Source organism: Rhododendron vialii, chromosome 12a (genome assembly GCF_030253575.1).
Source record: "Rhododendron vialii isolate Sample 1 chromosome 12a, ASM3025357v1".
In the NCBI taxonomy this organism is placed as follows: Eukaryota; Viridiplantae; Streptophyta; class Magnoliopsida; order Ericales; family Ericaceae; genus Rhododendron; species Rhododendron vialii.
In genome coordinates, this window is record NC_080568.1 from 30607856 (window position 1) to 30628964 (window position 21109).

The window sequence follows — 21109 nt, forward strand, 5'->3', positions numbered from 1 at the left end:
ACTACATTCATATTGGATTCATGACATGGATCACATGTCTTTTTGTAACATCGCCCCAAAATCTTATATACTACTTGATATATAAAAATGACACATCTTACGCGTCTAAGACAAATGCTTTTGAATTTAACCCGGCCGTATGCATATATACTATATATATATATATATATATATATATATATATATATACACACACACACACACACCTGAATGGGATTTACCATGCATGCAAAGCTTTTTATTACGTACAAAATAGCCTAGTATATATGATTAAATTAATCACAATAAATAGCTCTCCAGTTCGGCTTTTTAAAACGTATTCATGCTTTGCCAGTTGTGTAAGGGATGGAGTTCAAACTCAAAAGTTTCAATTTTGTTCAGTAATTAAGCCGATGGAGCTCCAGTATTTCCGGGATCAATTTGAATATATATGCTTTGTGAACACAGGTTTTAACATATCATGAGTTCTCTCTCTCTCTCTCTCTCTCTCTCTCTCTCTCTCTCTCTCTCTCTCTCTCTCTCTCTCTCTCTGCGCATTGCGTTTAACATTATTTTGTTTGTTTGTTCAAACTGCATTGCGTTTAACATTATTTTGTTTGTTTGTTTGAATTTGCATGTTTGAGTACAACACCCAAGGTTATGACAAGCACCAAGTAAAAGGATTAGTCGAAAGGCGTCTAAGTTGGTCTGGACAAATGCGTTTTCAAAAAAAAAAAAAATAGTGAAGCACAAACTAATCATACCATTGCCGAGCCAATAATAATAATAATCATACCATTGGAAAAGGCTAAAAGCTGTATAATACATGACATCCGAGTATATATGAAAATTAGGAAGCAATAACAGCCCCACTTTTTTCCTTTCCAAAAAAACAATGACTAAGGTGATGTGTTGACAATAATATGACACGTTCCAATAAGTACTTAAAAAAAATCTTAGCGGAACGGGCGTTGCTGTAACACTTTTTCATGTTGTAACAATTTTCACTCTGAGCGCCTTTTTAGAGCAAAAAATTTTGGGGTCTATAACTCTATATCATTAGAGCATATCCAACCCTTACTCTCTCTTTTTAATAGAGTTAAAATCTCCTAAAATCCACCCTAGTCTTTGACTCAAACTCATATCAAGACATACTCAAACTCGTACTTGGATTTAGAAAGACCATTTCTTCCTCTCAAATTTAACGAACCACGTACTCAAATTTATGTTAAGATTTGGATTTGATCATTGGAACGTGTCATTACAATATGAAGCTTTTATTTCAATTTTTTTTTTTGCTTAAACTTAAATAAAATTCAAGTAAAGACTGGAGTACTGGCAATACATGTCTTCTTGGGTTTGAGAGTGGGCCATTTTTCTTCACAATAGGCCCATCAATTGGAAAAATTATTGATTAATTGCTTCTCGAGTACCGCCACATATATTGCTCACCAGAGCCCTTTCGCACCACACCTTGATGTGGAAGCCACACACATTGTGATGAAGTAGTCCATACCGATGTGTGGTAGAGCTAGAATCGTCCTGGAGTATACATAGCGATGCTCAAGTACAGTGCTCCCGGAGTACTGATCAATAATCGCTCCATTGACGGTTTCTGTTTTTGATGGTGGGTAATTGATCGATCATATGTTCCTCCCAAGCTTCAATCCAGGTGACCATGTTATTCCCTAGCTTCTGGTAATAAGAATCAAGAGGGCATTCTTGGAGAGCTCAATGTTGCATTTCTCAACAGTTGTGCATTCTTTTGGGAGACTAATTAATGGATTGGAAATTAGGATATGGGATGCATGATTTCTTCTTAAATGCCGGTAACCTCCTTTGTACTCTTCTTTCTAAAAGTAGACCAAAAAAAGGGTTGCTCGCTTTGCTGTGCCAAATGTACCTAGGCTCTGCAAGCGTCAAGTGAAGTGAGTCCCTTTTTTTTTGGCAAACAACTCGAGGCTTGGCAAAGGGCAGAACTCGATTCATTTAGGGCTTCAACTTGGTTAATTTTTGGTTTGTTCAAAAACAGAAAGTCTACACACACAGCAGATCTGTGCACAGATTGTGCACAGATTTTGTTGTGGGGCCCACCACGGGTCCCACACAAATCATCCGAGCCGTTCATTAAATGTAAAACATTTTTTCAAAGGTCCCCGTAAAAAATAAGCTCAATCCGATACCTATAGGTGCTCGATCCAACCATATAACTTTTCATTATCCAAAAATCTGAATGAAAAGTTAAATGGTTGGATGAAGCACCTATTGATATTGAATTGAGCTTATATTTTACGGGGACCCTTGAAAAAATGTTTTATATTTAATGAACAGCTCGGATGATTTGTGTGGAACCCGTGGTGGGCCCCATAACAAAATCTGTGCACAATCTGTGCAAAGATATGCTGTGTATGTAGCAGGACTCGTTCAAAAAATGAGCCAAGCTCGAGTTATTCGTAGCTCAGTTTGGAGCTTATAAAGCTTACTTTTCTAATCAAGTATCAAAACTAAAAAGGGGATTATTTAAGCTTACTTTTCAAAATTCAACGAGTTTCAAAACTCAAAAGCATGTTTCTAAGCTGAACGAACCGTGTATTATCTTGTTCAAACTTAGTTTGAAAGCTTAACGAGTTTCAAGAAAATATCCAAACTTGATTTGTTTGATGTAATAAATCAATGTCGAACAAGCTTTTGCCAAGCCAAACATGTGCTCGGAGTAGAACAGCTTGGTTCCTTTATCAGTGGGGAAAAAAAAAAAAGCTCAACGAGTCCAGTGGGCTCAGCCCACATATCGTCGTATCTGCCAACTAGTTGGCCATCACCCATGAGCCCAAAATACAAGGCCGATCGGCCCAATTGGTTTCCTGTCAGATACTACGAGGTTCATTATTTCACAGAAAATTCCTGGCCGGTCCCATTTTTTGCTTGAAGTTCCATGCAAACCCTTTTCTGTAGAGCTATCCCATTCAGCCCATTTTAAAGATGCTTTTACTATTTTACCCTTATCACTTTTCACCCCTGTGAAGAATTCACACCTCCAAGAATTAACACCCACAAGAATTTTTGGAGGTGTGAATTTTTAGTGTGAATTCTTGAATTCTTGGTGTGCGAATTCTTGAAATTTTGGGGTGTGAATTCGGCTACACTACTTTGCAGAATTCACACCTCCAAAAATTCACACTTTTTACAGAATTCACACCAAAAAAAACAAAACAAAACAAAAAGGAATGTGAAATCTTTTTCGTCAAAATAATGCAGCCAGAGAACAGGACACGGTAGCTATTAACACCTTCAGCTCGACAAATGTCAACAACAAACATGAAACATATCTCATCAGGTAAACTAAAACCCTAATTGAAATCAGTTGACGACAGTTAACAACTCTTTCGTATCATTGCAGAATCAAACCAAACTAAATTATGAAGAAAAGGATACAATCGATCAACATATATACACGTCGGATATGGTTTTTTGTGTGTGTGTGTGTAATATTGGATCAAGAAATATACTTATATAGTTGTTTGAGGAGACTATCGGCAATTCGATAGTAATGGTGGAGGGGAAATCGATTGTTGACATCGACCCTTCGAGTGACGACGTTTAAGTTGGTCGATGCTGGTGTGGAGAGCTCGGTGGGTTTACCTTCGGAGCTACGGTGGGTTTGACACACAGATCGGGAGGATGGGCGGTGGACAAAGGAGGTGGCGGCGGCAGATCGGGAGGAGATCGAAGGTGGAGCTAAAGAGGAGGCAAAGGCGGAGTACATCATTCGGAAGGCGGATGTGAGAGCGGGGTATATTGGGCAGATTACTTAAAACAGGGCCTGGAAGGGTATGATTAGACGTGTGCTGGGCTTAGACTGGTAGACAATGACAAAAGAGGACCGGTTTGGAAGAACACCTTCATTTCAGAAGTTGGGAACCGGATAGCCATTTGGGCATCATAGATAAGGACGGAGAACTGGTGGCAACCGTCATCACAACGATTTAAATTTTTTTTATTGTTACATAAATTTTTTTTAGTTTACTTCCGAATCTTTATCGAACCGCCATTACCAAGTTTTTTCTTTTTTTTTTTTGGTTATGTGCTGACTCTTTAGTCATTTATAGTCGTTTTTTTTTATTTATTTATTTATAAAGGAGACCCGATAAATAGTCCAACCTCAAATTTAATGGCCAAGTAAAATATTACTAAACATGAGATCTAAATTAAAATAAAACAACCTACAAACTTTGGCTTCAATGCAAATTTTATGGCCAAAGTAAAATAAGTACTTATTTTACTTAGCGAAATTAATACACCCTCATTAGTAATCTAGATTAGTACCTAAAACATTTGGAAACATTGGTTAGAATGAAATCATATATTTTATTTTATTTTTGATATCCATGTATTTAGACTGTCATACGCGCATCTCAACTAGTTCTACCTTTAATGTAATGTTGTTTGTTTAAAATCATTTTGATTTCCTATTTGGGACCATATAATTGCCAAGGTCCCACCAAACCTGTACCACCATTGCCAAAAAATTGTACCCATCACTGCACCCAAACCCACCCAACATGCATTTGTCAACATCTATTATGGGGCTTTTTTTTGGGATGCTTTGAGCACTTGGAGATACAATGCACCAATAAAGTGGATGAAATAGTTGGGAGTCTTGGACTCGAGGAGATAAGAAAGTAAAAGGCTCTGTTGGATTTGTCTAAAATAAAATTGCATAGTACTTTTGGAAAATTTATTTTTAAAACAAAACTTTCATTGTTTCATTTTTCTATTTACTGGAGTCTCTTGATTTCTCCAGCACTAGGCGCTTCAGAATTGCGTTTGCAAGTGACGGACAGAATGGGGATGCTGCCGAGCATTCATGCCTAGTCGGTCCGGCCGTTCATCTTGACAATCGACGGCTCGAATATTAACTGAGCAATGGACGGTTTAGATTTGTATGTGCTCAAATTCAATCTGAGCCGTCCGTGCCAAGATAAACGGACGGATCGGCCGCTCGGCACCACTCTACAGTGAGATGCTTGGACACTGAATTTAGTCAAACGAGGGGTCAAATGCAAAATTATTCTAGTGTGGAGGGATAAAGGTAAAAAGAAAAAGGTCAATTTTGAAAGGGCAACAACGAAATTTATAATTTTGAAGGAGTCAAAACACTAAACTTTATTACGGTTACAAAATATACACAGACTAGGGGGCTTTTTTTTTTTTTAAATTTCTTGATAACTCATACTTTCAGGCCATCTTACGCACACCCCAACCAAGAATCGATTCAGAAACCATCACCCAAATAAATCTTATCAATTTTCAGAAATAGAAATTGATAGATTAGAAAAGTTTCCTCTATCCCGCGAAGTTAGTCCACTACGAAATAATGTTGAATTATTGGACCAAAATATGACGTACTTTATTCGCACTTTTTTCAAAAAAAATCCAGCAACCTATAGAACTAATTAAGATGTTTAAGATGGTGCAATAAAAATCTAAAAGTCATGTTCGAAAATAAATAATGGACCCTTTTTCCGTGATCATTATTGTACTTAGGGGATGGATTGGTGGGGTTATAGATGTGTATGGGCCTCATCTCTAATACATGTCCTACTAGTATGGGGCTCCACCATCACATGCATGGCCTATCAAATAATTTTACCCATGCCATGTTGGGCTTTTCCCTGACAATTGTGGGCCTCTAATTCTGGCATCTGAAGATGCCCAAAATCCCACGAATTTTGACTGCACCAAGAAAAAACACACACACACACACACACAGAGAGGGGATAGGAGTGGTAGGATTGGTTAAATTCAGCAAATTGTAAGGTTGAGTTTGCCCAACTTTTACGGCTTTTTGGCACGGGCTTTTTGGTTGCAGGCGGGGCACCGGAGGAGAAACATATGAGGGATTACCAATTATGTAGTGGTAATGATGCACCACCACGTGGTGACCTAATGCTACCTCTTAGCATTGTGTAGTGGTAATGATGACCCCACATAAGTGTGTAGTGTTGAGGAGTATCAGGCATCACGTGACGATGTTCTAAAAGGGCGGAGTAAATTTTCGAAAAACACACACACAAGAGAGGGACGAGGAGTGGTAAATTGGTTAATTTCAGCAGAGACAATGAATTTTTCGGCATTCATTTTCTGTAGTCTTCACATTTGTGTTTAAATGTGGTTTTCATTTATTTTTGCTAGTAATTGACAAAGCTCTTGCCAAAAGACTATTAACCGATCAGTAGGATATAAGAAAACTACTGGCCGGTGGATTGCATGTATAACAATTAAAATGATTCTGATCTTTCACGACCGTACTGCCTTATACATTAAATAATAGTTCTAGGGTTAGATAATTAAACATAGGAATATTAAGATTAACTTAACCTATTTAGGTTAACATACATATATATTTTCTGTAGGCGGTTTAATCTCACAAATCTTTTCTCTAACTCTGGCATTTGAAGATGCCCAACATTCAACGAATTTGACGGCACAAAGAAAAAACACTCAAATAGAGAGAGTGGGGGCTGGCAGAAAAGATAGCAGTGGTAAATTGGTTAAATTCAACAAAGAGTACTTTTTTGGTATACTACTTATTTGGTTTAAAAAACGCACTCAACCACTTAAAGTAGAGAGAGAGGAGGAGGAGGAGGTAAACACGAGAGATAAAGATATTGAGGCAGCGCTACGTGGTATAAATTATCCCTACAATCGTTTAGAGGTAAAGTGGCCAGAGAGGAATGTCTTCAAAACGAGACAACTCCTAAAACCTTACCAAACGGTCCCTTGAAATGATTAAAACCTAAAGTGTATTTCAAGTTATCGATTAATCCCTTTCACATGTTTATAAGAAACCATGATGGCCATGACTGTACATGACATGACATCTTTATATTAGGTGACATGCCATTAAGCCCATCCGTAGTGCTCCGCCCACTGCTCAATATTCACCGCTCAATATTTTACCGTTCGTCTCGGCAATAAATGTCCGAATTTAAAAAAAAAAATCCTCTTCTCGGAAAGGGTTAAACTCTTCTTTGAAAGAGTCTTTTAAAATTCGGATCTTTCAAAATACTTTTGAACAATAAAATTGAAAATGGTAGAAAAAGCGATGAACATTGAGCGTTAGGCGTAGGCTTTCGGTAAGCCCATGGTCTTTTGTCTACTCATTTTTGTCAACCACGATGTGTGTAGGATTTGTACATTTACAACGTGTATCTATTCATGATGTAAGGAATATTTGTGCATTTTCAAATTACAACATCATAAACTAGACAATGTAGTTGACTACTATATAAAATAATATATTCTTTTCAAGCGTTTTTTTTTCTTCTGTATAATGAGCTGTATTTGGAGTCGTTCAATTCATGTGAATTTAGTAATGCACTATTGAATCAACATAGTACATCGGACAATTGCAAATATAAATGTGCCCGGATCTCTTTATAAATGTTTAATGTTTGATGTATTATTGCTGCAATATCAAAGCAAGATTATTGTTGCAAGATTAATAGGATACAATTAGAGTATCTTTTAAGATTTTAAATTCGAGATTTCAATAATGTTACCCAAATTATGCAACCTAGAGGGGGGGTGAATAGGATTGCTAGTAATAATTACCAATAAAAATTTATCTCTAACAATATATGCAAACAATAAGTATGCAATCAAAATAGAGAGATAGAGAGATAGAACCCGTTTATAGTGGTTCGGTCCGGATTTGTCCACGGTCCGGCCCTACTCCACTTCTCCTCAAGCAATTACTTGAAGGTTAGACTAATCTTTAAAAGATTACAACTTGTAAGTCTTGCGGGTGCTTACAAGAACCGAATGCCTCTAGCTTTCCCGAGGAGCTAGCACAACCGCAAGAATTTTCTCCGAAAACTTCTCAAAAACAATAACACCCAAATTCCAACCCGAATTTGGTCTTCTAAGCTTTCAAGTGTTTGACTCAAACACTCACTTAGGAAATACAAGTATGTGAAGAAGGTATGAAAATTATCGCTCACGACTTGTACAAATTTTCTCTCAAGAATAATATGAAAGTGGAAGAACAATGAGAATTTTTGGCTTTGATCTTTTGAGAATTTGCTCTTGCAATAATATGGAATGTTGTAGCTTGTGTATGTACTCATTAATGAGTTTTTGATGCCTTATATAGCCATCCATATGCTTCCTAGCCGTTGGAAGCTAGCCGTTGGAACTAGCCGTTGGAAACTAGCCGTTTGAAACTAGCCGTTTGAAACTAGCCGTTAAAACTAGCCGTTGGAACTAGCCGTTAGAACTAGCCGTTAGAACTAGCCGTTGGAACTAGCCGTTAGAACTAGCCGTTAGAACTAGCCGTTGGAACTAGCCGTTAGAACTAGCCGTTAGAACTAGCCGTTGGAACTAGTGGTCATCCGGGTGGTCGTCCGATGGTTTCCGGTTGTCACAGCTTTCTGTTCAGACAGCCGGCTTGTCAGCCGGTTCGTCAACCTGTGGCTCACAATTTCATCTAAATAAATCCGTTAAAGCATGTATTGAGCTCAATAAAGTCTTTGTAAATATAAATCATGAATCCAAGAGACTTTATGCTATATTTCAAGGTCACGAAAATATTTAATTCGGGAATCGACTTTTCGATAATTTTGTATTTGCCGAATAAAAATATCATTGAATTAATCATCAAAATAATTAATAGAGATGCATATAAATTTTCACAAATTATAATGCATACATTTTTCAACAATCTCCCCCTTTTTGATGATGACACAAAATGATAGTTTTTATTCAAGTAGGAGTTATGCCAATCTCCCCCTTAATACATGCACCAAAGCAGTTATCTATGATCAACGAGTAATAGCAATAATCATCAGATCATAGCAAGCAATTTTTTTAAATTTGCCCAAAATGGCAAGATAGATCAATTAAAACTTGGCTTTTTCTCCCCCTGTGACATCATAAAAAAAAAACTAAAAAGAGAAAAACAATAAGGCCATGGTTCCAGCACCATGCCGCTCTTGCCCTGTAGCACTCTATCTTCGTTCATTGAGAGCTTGGCGTCCTTGATTTTCGTATTCTCGAATAATGGCTGCTACAGCGGCAGCTACAATGCCAATCCAATACCACAGAGTATCCACATTTACATTCCATCCGAACCATGGTGGTATTCTCATGGTAAGTAACGCACACAGCAGAATGAAGATAAAGAGTTGCATCCAAATGGTTTGGATAAACAACCTGAACTCTGCTCGTTCGGCATCTCTTTCGTAAAACTCAAACGGTAACCCTTGCGGTATGTTTGCCATTGCTTGATGAGAGATTTAGGCCGAGAGAGAAGGAAAGATAGACAGATGAAGAGATAGAGAGAGTGTTGTTGAATTTATAGAGTATGAGATTGCCGAATTGTTTGAAATGGTGCGCCGAATTGTTTGAAATGGTGCGCCGAATTGTTTGAAATGGTGCGCCGAATTGATTGAATTGCTGCGCCGAAAGAGAGATAATAGGGGATGCGGCACCGAATAGAGATAGGATAGGGGATGCGGCGCCGAATAGGACAAGAATAGGGGAAGAAAATTGTGTTCGGGTGTTTATTGTTGTGTCCCCTTAATACATGCTCCCCCTAAAAGAGAGCTTTTTAAAGAATGCGAGGGGTATTACCGAGAATGATTATCCCTGCAAGCTTAGAGACAAGAAATTCATATCGGCGAAGTATATAAGAGACAATTTAAGCACTAAGCCATGAAGTTCATACAAACTAAGTGTAAGAGACTTAATAAATCAGAGTTAGCAACGCAAAAGCTTGAATAAGTCTCAACCTCACGGTTGTCCGGTTGGACATCCGCTTGGACATCCGACTGACTGTCACGACCCTGACCCGCCCCTTGAGGTCTTAATCATGACAAATGCCAGTGATTTCTAGCAGAGGGCTCCCAAAAGACAGATTTCCAAAACCCACGAAATTATCAGCATATAACAGATTTGTTCAAGACTCAAAATAAATGATCAAACTTGATTCTTGTACATCTAACCAACACTTAAACATGTAAAGAAGGTAGGAGATCCCTACCTCGAGGGTTAGAAGCAAGCCCGAACATGGAGGAAACCTCAAAGTGCTCCGATCATGATTCTTCTTCGATCAATAGGAAGATCTCGTCGCGTAGAACAACTTTAGTACTTGGGATTTTTCCGAAATCTCATTCTAAGGCGATGAAATCGAAGAGAGAAGTTTGGAGGAGAGGTGAGAAAGAGAGAGAGTCGGTCGAGGGAGTAGAGAGAGAGAAACGTGTGTGTGTCTGCCCGGAAAAGAAAAGAAATATATGTGGGGGAGAATTATCCCCTACACACACCTTCACTTATACACCCATGCATATTACACTTGCATCCCGAACTTCTAAATTCTAGCACATTCGACATCCGAACTCATTCTCCATTTTATATCACAACTCATGCCTTAATAAAACATAAAGAATTATGGAAATAAAATACGGGTCTCTACACTGACAAATGCAGGTTAAATCCAGAAATCGTTTAAGAGGAGTAACATTAAAGACCATAAAACTGATTTTCTTCATACCAAACACAGGAAAATGAAACATATAATAAAATGTTTGGAGGGTGATTTCTTTATCAAGATCATTTGTACTCTCCATCAAGTATGATATTTACGAATTCAATCAACTCAACATTGAATCCAAAAAAAAACTTTTGACATCAAGAACACAACTTTTTCATAAATGATTAGACATGCCGAGTTCTCGTCGAATGAAACAAAATTGTTCTTCACCAAGGGGTTTTGTGAAAATGTCCGCCAATTGCTTGTCGGTACTAATAAAGTTAAGTTCAATATCCCCTTTTTGAACATGATCTCTTATAAAATGATGTCTAATCTCAATATGTTTTGTTCGAGAATGTTGAATTGGATTCTTGGTTAAGCTAATTGCACTAGTATTATCACATTTAATAGGAATATGATCATATTGCAAATTGAAATCCTCCATTTGTTGTTTGATCCACAATATTTGGGCACAACAACTTCCGGCTGCTACATATTCCGCCTCGGCGGTAGATAGAGCTACGGAATTTTGTTTCTTGCTATGCCAAGACACTAGAGAGTGCCCTAGAAATTGGCAAGTCCCACTTGTACTTTTACGATCAACTTTGAAACCTCCAAAATCCGCATCCGAATAACCAATTAAATCAAATGCAACTCCACGTGGATAAAACAATCCTAAGTCATGAGAACCGCCAACATATTTAAAGATACGTTTAATAGCTTTTAAATGCGATTCTTTAGGACATGATTGAAATCTAGCACACATGCAAACACTAAACATTATATCCGGTCTACTTGCAGTGAGATAAAGTAATGAGCCGATCATACCTCGATACATCTTTTCATTGACGGCCTTACCATTCTCATCTTTGTCTAGCTTAGTTGATATGCTCATTGGTGTGCTCATTGGCTTTGATCCTTCCATGCCAAACTTCTTAATAAGTTCTTTCGCATACTTGGCTTGGTTGATTATGATCCCCTCATTAGTTTGCTTGATTTGAAGTCCGAGGAAGAAGTTAAGCTCCCCCATCATACTCATTTCAAATTCACCTTGCATACACTTAGCAAACTCTTTGCACATATTATCATTAGTGGCACCAAAGACAATATCATCAACATATATTTGAATAATGAGCATATCTTTACCTTTGGCTTTAATGAAAAGAGTAGTATCAATTTTTCCACGAGTAAAGCCATTGTCAAGCAAGAATGAACTAAGTCTATCATACCATGCACGTGGTGCTTGCTTCAAACCATATAAAGCTTTTGAGAGTTTAAAAACATGATCGGGGTATACATGATCTTCAAAGCCGGGAGGTTGTTTGACATAAACTTCTTCATTTATGAACCCATTCAAAAATGCACTTTTCACATCCATTTGATAAAGCTTGAAATTTTTGAAAGATGCAAAGGCAAGTAATATGCGAATAGCCTCTAATCTAGCTACCGGTGCAAAAGTTTCTTCAAAATCAATACCTTCTTCTTGATTATAACCTTGAGCAACAAGTCTAGCTTTATTCCTAACAATATTTCCGGATTCATCTAGCTTGTTACGAAAAACCCATTTAGTACCTATAATAGAGTGATCAAGAGGCTTAGGTACTAATGCCCAAACTTTATTCCTTTCAAATTGATTTAACTCATCTTGCATGGCCAAAATCCAATTTTCATCATCTTGAGCTTCCGGAAAGTTTTTAGGCTCAATTTGAGAAACAAAAGCTTGATTTTCACAAAAATTTCTATGAGACGAGCGAGTGGTTACCCCTTTCGAAACTTCTCCAAGAATCAAGTCCTTTGGATGGTTTTGCACGAATCTCCAATCCTTGAAAAGATCTTGGTTGTCTCCCATGGCATCTTGAGGTTGATTAATAACTTCATCTTCTTTGATTTGAGAGCTTTCTACTTGAGTATCACCATCAACTTTTTCTTGAATTTTCAAGTCATGAATCTCATGTGTAATTTCTAAGTCATCATTATCAACAACATCCTTAGTAGCACAAGGATTAGATTCATCAAAGGAAACGTGAATAGATTCTTCAACAAGATTAGTGCGCTTATTATAAATTCTATATGCTTTGCTAGTAAGAGAGTAACCAATAAAGATGCCTTCATCCGATTTTGAATCAAATTTACCCAAGTCATCTTTTCCATTGTTTAATATATAACATTTACAACCGAAGGCATGAAAGTAATTAATGTTGGGTATTCTACCATTCCAAAGCTCATAAGGAGTTTTCTTGAGGATAGGCCTAATTAAAACTCGATTCAAAATATAGCATGAGGTATTAACGGCTTCCGCCCAAAAATATTTTGGCAAAGAGTTTTCACAAAGCATAGTGCGGGCCATTTCTTCCAAAGTACGATTCTTTCTCTCAACTACTCCATTTTGTTGAGGAGTACGAGGTACAGAAAAGTTATGACCAATACCATGTTCATCACAAAACTTTTCATATAAAGAATTGTCAAGTTCTTTTCCATGATCCGTACGAATGTTAGAAATATCAAATCCTTTTTCATTTTGAACTCTTCTACAAAGTTTAGTGAAATTAGGATAAGCTTCATTCTTATGAGCTAGGAACATCACCCATGTATATCTAGAGAAATCATCAACAACAACAAGACAATAATAGTTTCCACAAAGACTTGGAGAGCGAGTTGGTCCAAACAAATCCATATGAAGTAATTGCAAAGGTCTAGTAGTTGAGACAACATTTTTGGACTTAAAAGAAACCTTGGTTTGTTTTCCTTGTTGGCAAGGACCACAAAGTCTATCTTTTTCAAATTTGATTTTAGGAAGACCTTTTACCAAATTTTTTTTAGAGAGTTTTGAAATAGCATCCATACTTGCATGTCCTAGGCGCCTATGCCAAAGCCAACTATTTTCACTCAAAGCGGAAAAACATTTTATATCACAATTACTTAAATCATTGAGATTAAAAACATATACATTTTCAAGTCTTTGTCCAACGAAGAGTGTCTTGTTGCTTTTGACATTTTCAATGATACATTTAGATTTTTCAAAGATAACACGATTTCCTCTATCACATAATTGACTTATGCTAAGAAGATTGTGTTTTAAACCACTAACAAGTAAAACATCTTCAATAATAGGAGAATTACCTATATCACCGATTCCTATGATTTTGCCTTTGTTGTTGTCTCCAAATGTGACATGTCCACCATCTTTAGGCGAAAGAGAATTGAAAGCCCTCTTGTCACCGGTCATGTGTCTTGAACATCCACTATCAAGGTACCAACTTCCTTCCTTGAGAGAACTTTTGAAGCATACCTACAATAGCACATCATTTCTTGACTTTTGGTACCCAAATCATCTTGGGTCCTTGAAGGTTAGCATTGATACGGTTCTTAGGAACCCAGACCTTTTTTGCATTAGAAGATGAGTATCCTTTCATAGGACAAGTAGGAGAAATATGACCAATTTTACCACAATAATGACATGTCAATTTAGAATGGCTAGAAGGAGGAACATCTTTTCCAAAAAGATTTTTGTGTTGAGTGGGATTATAACCAATTCCGGCCTTGTGAAAAGAAACCATTTGTTTTCCAAGAAGAATGTCTAAACTTTCTTTTCCATTAGTGAGTTTTGAAAGAGAATTAGTTAAATCATCAATTTGTTTTTCTAAAGATTCGTTTTTGGAAGTATCCTTCAAATACTCTTTTTCTTTTGCCAAAGAGGTTCTTAAACTTTCATTTTCTTCCTCCAAAATATCTTTCTCTTCAATTAAATCATCCATTTCTAGTGAGAGATCTTTAGCAACCTTTTTAAGAAATTTGTTTTTAGAAACAACTTTTTCAAATTCTACTTTCAACTCTTTATAGGCAATAAACAATTCATCAAAGGAATAGGATGAGTCGAGATCTACCTCGTTTTCTTCAATGGCCATGAAACACAAGTTAGCGACCTCTTGTTGCTCATCGTCCTCATCGGAGCTACTATCGTCACTATTGTCCCATGTGGCCATCATAGCTCTCCTTTTGTCCTTCTTTGAATATTTTTTGGCATATGGACATTCACTTTTGATGTGGCCGGGCTTCTTGCACTCGTAGCAAATGATTGGATCCTTTTTGATGCTTTCTTCTTTGCCTCCATCTTTTCTTGAAAATCCTCTGCCTTTGTGAGATGCTCTATTTTTGAGGAGTTTCTTGAACGTTTTTGTGATGAGCGCCATTTCATCATCCTCATTTTCGTTGCTTGAATCCTCCTTGCTTTTTGATTTGCTTGTTGTACTTTTGAAGGCAAGATCCTTAACTTTCTTCTCTTTTTCACCCTTGAGGTTGTGATGCATTTCCTCCGTCATGAGAGATCCCATGAGCTTGTCCATCGTGTATGTTGAGAAATCTTTGGATTGTAGGATGATGGAGGTGGTAGTGTCCCAATTGGTTGGCATGGAACGGAGCACCTTCCTTGTCATTTCGGATTGACTGTAAATCTTTCCAAGAGCTTTTAAACCGTTAGTAATACTAGCAAATCTAGCAAACATTTGAGATATAGATTCATCCGGTTTCATTTTGAAGAGCTCATAGCTATGCACAAGAATATCAATTTTGGACTCCTTAACTTGACTATCTCCTTCATGTGACATTTCTAACTTATCCCATATTTCTTTAGCCGATTCACATGCGGAAACACAATCATATTCATTGGGAGTAATAGCACAAAAAAGAAGGTTCATAGCTCTATAGTTCTTTTCTATTGAAGCCTTTTCCAAATGACTCCACTCATAATCTGGTTTAGGCATAGTCTCTTCTCCAACTTTCTTAGTAGGAATAATGGGACCATTTTTGATAATTTTCCATAGATCATAATCCGTGGATTGAATAAAGATCATCATTCTATTTTTCCAATGAGAGTAATTTTCTCCGGTGAACAAGGGAGGTCTATTGGACGATTGACCTTCGATACAAGAAACATTACTAGTGGTTGCCATGGATCTTAACTCTTAGATGGTTAAATCTACAAACAAGAGCCGAGGCTCTGATACCAATTGTTACCCAAATTATGCAACCTAGAGGGGGGGTGAATAGGATTGCTAGTAATAATTACCAATAAAAATTTATCTCTAACAATATATGCAAACAATAAGTATGCAATCAAAATAGAGAGATAGAGAGATAGAACCCGTTTATAGTGGTTCGGTCCGGATTTGTCCACGGTCCGGCCCTACTCCACTTCTCCTCAAGCAATTACTTGAAGGTTAGACTAATCTTTAAAAGATTACAACTTGTAAGTCTTGCGGGTGCTTACAAGAACCGAATGCCTCTAGCTTTCCCGAGGAGCTAGCACAACCGCAAGAATTTTCTCCGAAAACTTCTCAAAAACAATAACACCCAAATTCCAACCCGAATTTGGTCTTCTAAGCTTTCAAGTGTTTGACTCAAACACTCACTTAGGAAATACAAGTATGTGAAGAAGGTATGAAAATTATCGCTCACGACTTGTACAAATTTTCTCTCAAGAATAATATGAAAGTGGAAGAACAATGAGAATTTTTGGCTTTGATCTTTTGAGAATTTGCTCTTGCAATAATATGGAATGTTGTAGCTTGTGTATGTACTCATTAATGAGTTTTTGATGCCTTATATAGCCATCCATATGCTTCCTAGCCGTTGGAAGCTAGCCGTTGGAACTAGCCGTTGGAAACTAGCCGTTTGAAACTAGCCGTTTGAAACTAGCCGTTAAAACTAGCCGTTGGAACTAGCCGTTAGAACTAGCCGTTAGAACTAGCCGTTGGAACTAGCCGTTAGAACTAGCCGTTAGAACTAGCCGTTGGAACTAGCCGTTAGAACTAGCCGTTAGAACTAGCCGTTGGAACTAGTGGTCATCCGGGTGGTCGTCCGATGGTTTCCGGTTGTCACAGCTTTCTGTTCAGACAGCCGGCTTGTCAGCCGGTTCGTCAACCTGTGGCTCACAATTTCATCTAAATAAATCCGTTAAAGCATGTATTGAGCTCAATAAAGTCTTTGTAAATATAAATCATGAATCCAAGAGACTTTATGCTATATTTCAAGGTCACGAAAATATTTAATTCGGGAATCGACTTTTCGATAATTTTGTATTTGCCGAATAAAAATATCATTGAATTAATCATCAAAATAATTAATAGAGATGCATATAAATTTTCACAAATTATAATGCATACATTTTTCAACAAATAATAATCAAAATCTATATAAAGTGTTTAAGAGTACGTACGATATGAGCAAAAGCTAAATCCAGGTTTCATTCCATAACACAAGTCATTGACTTGTAAGCCGTAGTCTTCAGGCAAAGGTAGATTACATCCATTGCTCATTGCTGAATAATACTAAAAGAAATACTGAATAAGAAAGGAAAATTAAAGCCAGCAGTAGAGCTACGATCTTCTAACACAGGGCAACCCAATGGCAGCAAGAAAAGGAGAGAGCCAACTTTTTGGATTGTGGGCAGAGAAAAGCGGACATATCTTCTTTGTGTTAGTCGACCTAAGCCGCACTCTTACTGTTGGGGTGGGGCTCAGCCTAGCTGATCAAGAGTTTGCGAAAGGGTATTTCAAAATGAATTTTAACACAATAGATTCTTGGCTAGCTGACTCCCAAATACCAATAATTGGAAATTGCATTATGTACAACCAAAAAGGCAGAGATCCCTAACTGGGGGGATACAAAAATTGAAAATTTTCTTTCTCTATCCGACATCTAACAAATACCCATTTTTAAAACTTCAAATGGGTTGTGTTTCATTTTATCTTTCATTTGATTACTTATAAAAATAGAGATATATAGAGAAATGCATGCATGATACATTGATACCCCTACTTTAAAAGAAAAAAACTTTTCTTGCAGACCAACTTTCAAGAAATTATTTGCTCATCATGATTGCAAAAAAAATACCATATATCTAGCTAGGGAATTATCTTATCTCCAATATTGTCCTTGCCCCCAACATTATTAATCCATGTAGTACTACTCATTTCACAAAATGGGGCCTTCAACAGATTTTGACCCACAGACGAGATTGGATTCCATTTCCATCCAATTGGAGAGAAATAGAGCTAGCTACCTCCTTCAACATAACAAGATCATTTAAACAGCTCAAATTACACTAATTAATTTAATAGGAAGAAGGAATAAGATCTTTTTTATTTTGGTTCTCTTTTTTGGTGTCTTCTGTGTGTGGAATTTCTTCCCGTTTGTGAACACTTCTATCACCCCTGTGTAGAAGTTTTTAGTTGTTTTCTACAGTGCTCCGTCTGGTTGGAGTGGTGGGTTTAGTTAGAGTTTTTTTTTTTTTTGATCCGGTTTAGTTAGAGTTGGGTATAGTCTTTGGACTGAGTCCGCTCCTGTTTGGTTTCTAGATCTCTTGTTTAGGAATGAAGTTTCCTCTTGATGTATTGTTGAATCTATAATATTACCTGTTATAGTAGTTTTGACCAAAAAACAAAAATTAGTAGGAACAAGGTAACGCCGACATTATTAATTTGTTATATCGATCAGTCATGGTTGGACATATTTCAGCAAAACAAATAAGTCTAAGTAGTAGATGGAAATTAAGTGGGACTTTGGATTCTATTTTTCGTCTACAAAGGCTAAAAATTCACGAACACGCCGAGAGAAACGCGCTAGTCTCCAACAGTATTAACTAGGGCTGTCTGCGGATCGGTTTGATGCAGATTGGTCCGGTTTTCAATCCGATCCGCTTGCAGCAGATTGTCGTTTTCTCCATCCGTCAACCGTCCGTGAGTTTATTTGGTTGGTTCGGTTTGAATGCGGTTTGTGCGGATCGGTTTGAATGATTTCGGAGGATTTAAGTATGCAATTTTTTTTTTATATACACCTAAAAATTGAAAAATAATGCTCCAAAACTTCAAATCCGTCACAAATTCAAACAAGTCTAAACCAACATTACTTTGAATTAAGTTATATTCATCCACCCTAAAGGCTAAAGATAATTAAACTATTACATTATCCAATTAAGTTACATTCATCCATAAAAATTTTAAAAGTTCAAAATGACATCATAATAGAGAAGGTTATTAACATTTTCAACATAAAACCATCATAAAATACATGTTTATTACTTTATTATCTTTGGAATTTTGTTCAAATTGGTCAACATCATTCATAACCTTCCGTAAAAAAATAGGAACATTGCGGATTGACAGATTGAGCGGAACCGATCCGGAACCATCAGAATAGTATTTTTAGATCCGTATCCGTTCGTAGCTTGTCTCGGTTTAGTTTGATTTGGTGCGGATTGGACGGATCGGTTCATCTGCTGAATAGCCCTAGAACTATTAACATTATCTTTCTTGAACCTACATATAGTGGATGTTACCAATATATATTTTCATCAGTAAAGACATGCTATTAGGTCTAATTTTCCAAAATAAGCCGGAGTTTTTTTTTTTTTTGTTTTCTCCTCATTCATTTTTTTTTTGTTTGTCTCAGTGAAATATATCAAAAAAGTAAAAAATTATAACTTTTATCCTCTCTTTTTATGAAAATATCCAAATTTAGCTCTTTTAGCCCAAAAAACTAAGCTAAAAGTGTTAAGTTTGAATATTTCAAAAAATATTTGGATAAAAGTCATACTTCATAATTTTTTACTTTTTCGATTCTTCTCATCGAGACGCATCAACAATCAACAAAAATTTGATGCAATCGGAAAAATAAAAAAATATGACTTTTATCTTCTTCTTTTTGAAAATATCCAAAATTTAACATTTTCAACCCAGTTTTTTCGGTTAAAAGTGCTAAATTTTGGATATCGCAACAAATATTAAGCTAAAAGCCATACTCTGTAATTTTATTTTTTTTGTTCCTCTTGTCGAGACACACCAACAATCGACAAAAATTTGTTACAAAAATAAAAAAGTACAAAAAAAAATTAAGTAAGAACAAAACAAAAAAAAAACGTCAGACTTACTGTATTTTGAAAAACTAGGCCTTAATTAACGAAGACGCAATGACGGGCTACCCTTGCACCAACCTTAATTAATGTTAAGAAAGAGAATCCATGTTGATTCGCCGAGTCCGTAGAGCAATTATTCGTTAATGGGAGCCATTTTTTGTCTCATGATGTCACTTCTCAGTCATTCCAATTAGACACATCACCGTCCACTTCTGTCGGTAAAAAACAAGAACCCACAACGTCTCTTCACAGTTCCGATAGCACATTTCTCTGTCTTTTTTTCCCTAGCCAATGATTATCCCGGTTGAGTTTTTTGGCCCCGTTTGTTAACCTCTTTAGGCTTTGGGGTTGGACCGATAATCCCAAGAAATTTCTAATCTTTTGTTTGGTGTCATAATGAAAGTGTGGACTATTAGTCTCACGGGCATGTGAATTCCCCCATTAGAAATATTATTAATACCTTGTGGGACTTGGTATTAACAATCCAATCTCTTCTTTGTCAATGCATAAATATAAAAATAGTCTTTACCAATCGCATCTCCTTATCAATCATATCCCATGTGAAGGGCAAAAACGAAAATGTATACGATCAATCCAATCCTATTTCATGTGAAACAAATATGATATTAATAATCTCATCTCAAACAAACATACTCATCACCAATCTCATCTCCTTACCACTCCCTTCTCATTACCAATCATAATTCTAATCTCACCTCCTTACGAATCTCATCCCTCTAATACTTTTATCAAACAAGGCCAAAAATTCTAAACCAATAATGCTATCCGGATTGGATCCGGCACATTTCTGAATTTTTGAGGGCGAAACTACTTAATTGCTTAGTTTCGCGCCCTACAAATTAAAAAATATATCTTCACCGATATTAGGTTAGATCATCTTTGTGAGATCCGAGATAAGCCCTACAAAATCCATAGGTACATGGTATGTACATTTCATATGTACACATAGCAGCACTCTGACTAGATCAAAAAAGTGCTACGAGTAATAAATAGTAATAAATATAGGAGGCGACCCAGCCAAAAAACTTCGCCCAACTTGTTTAGGAATTACTCCATCCGTCCCTTTTTAAGTGTCATGTTTCGTAATTCCAACTTATTAAAAATACATCATCATTACACATTTTACCTCAATTTTCTCTCCTTACCTTCTATGAAAACATTATCATTACATTTTTACTCACTAACTTTTCAAAATAAAATCTAAGGGCAAAATGAAAAATTCACCAACTTTTACCCACTAACTTTACAAAATGGACATTTATTAAGGGACAGTCCAAAATGAAATACTGAACTCTAAAAAAAGGACAGAGAAAGTAGGAAATATTCAAGAGAAAAAAAAACAAAATAAAAGACGCACGGAGATTAGCAACGATGTCAGAAACCATCGCTCTACTAGTAGAGGTGGTTGGAGAGTTCATGAAATCTAGAGTGGTAATTAAACTTGTTCTCGCCACAACAGTGGAACCAGAGTAGCTGAAGACGTCTTTACCGTTGCCGTCGAAAAGCCCAAAATTATATTAAGTATTGCTATTTGCCAAACATTATACTCACGCCGAGGTAAAACTAAATCACATAAGTTGTGTGCGCGAGTAGATGTGATAACGAAAGTGCAAAAACGTCAATGTTGTCAACAACCGTAGTACATAGTGCATGTCTTCTTGTTTCCCACT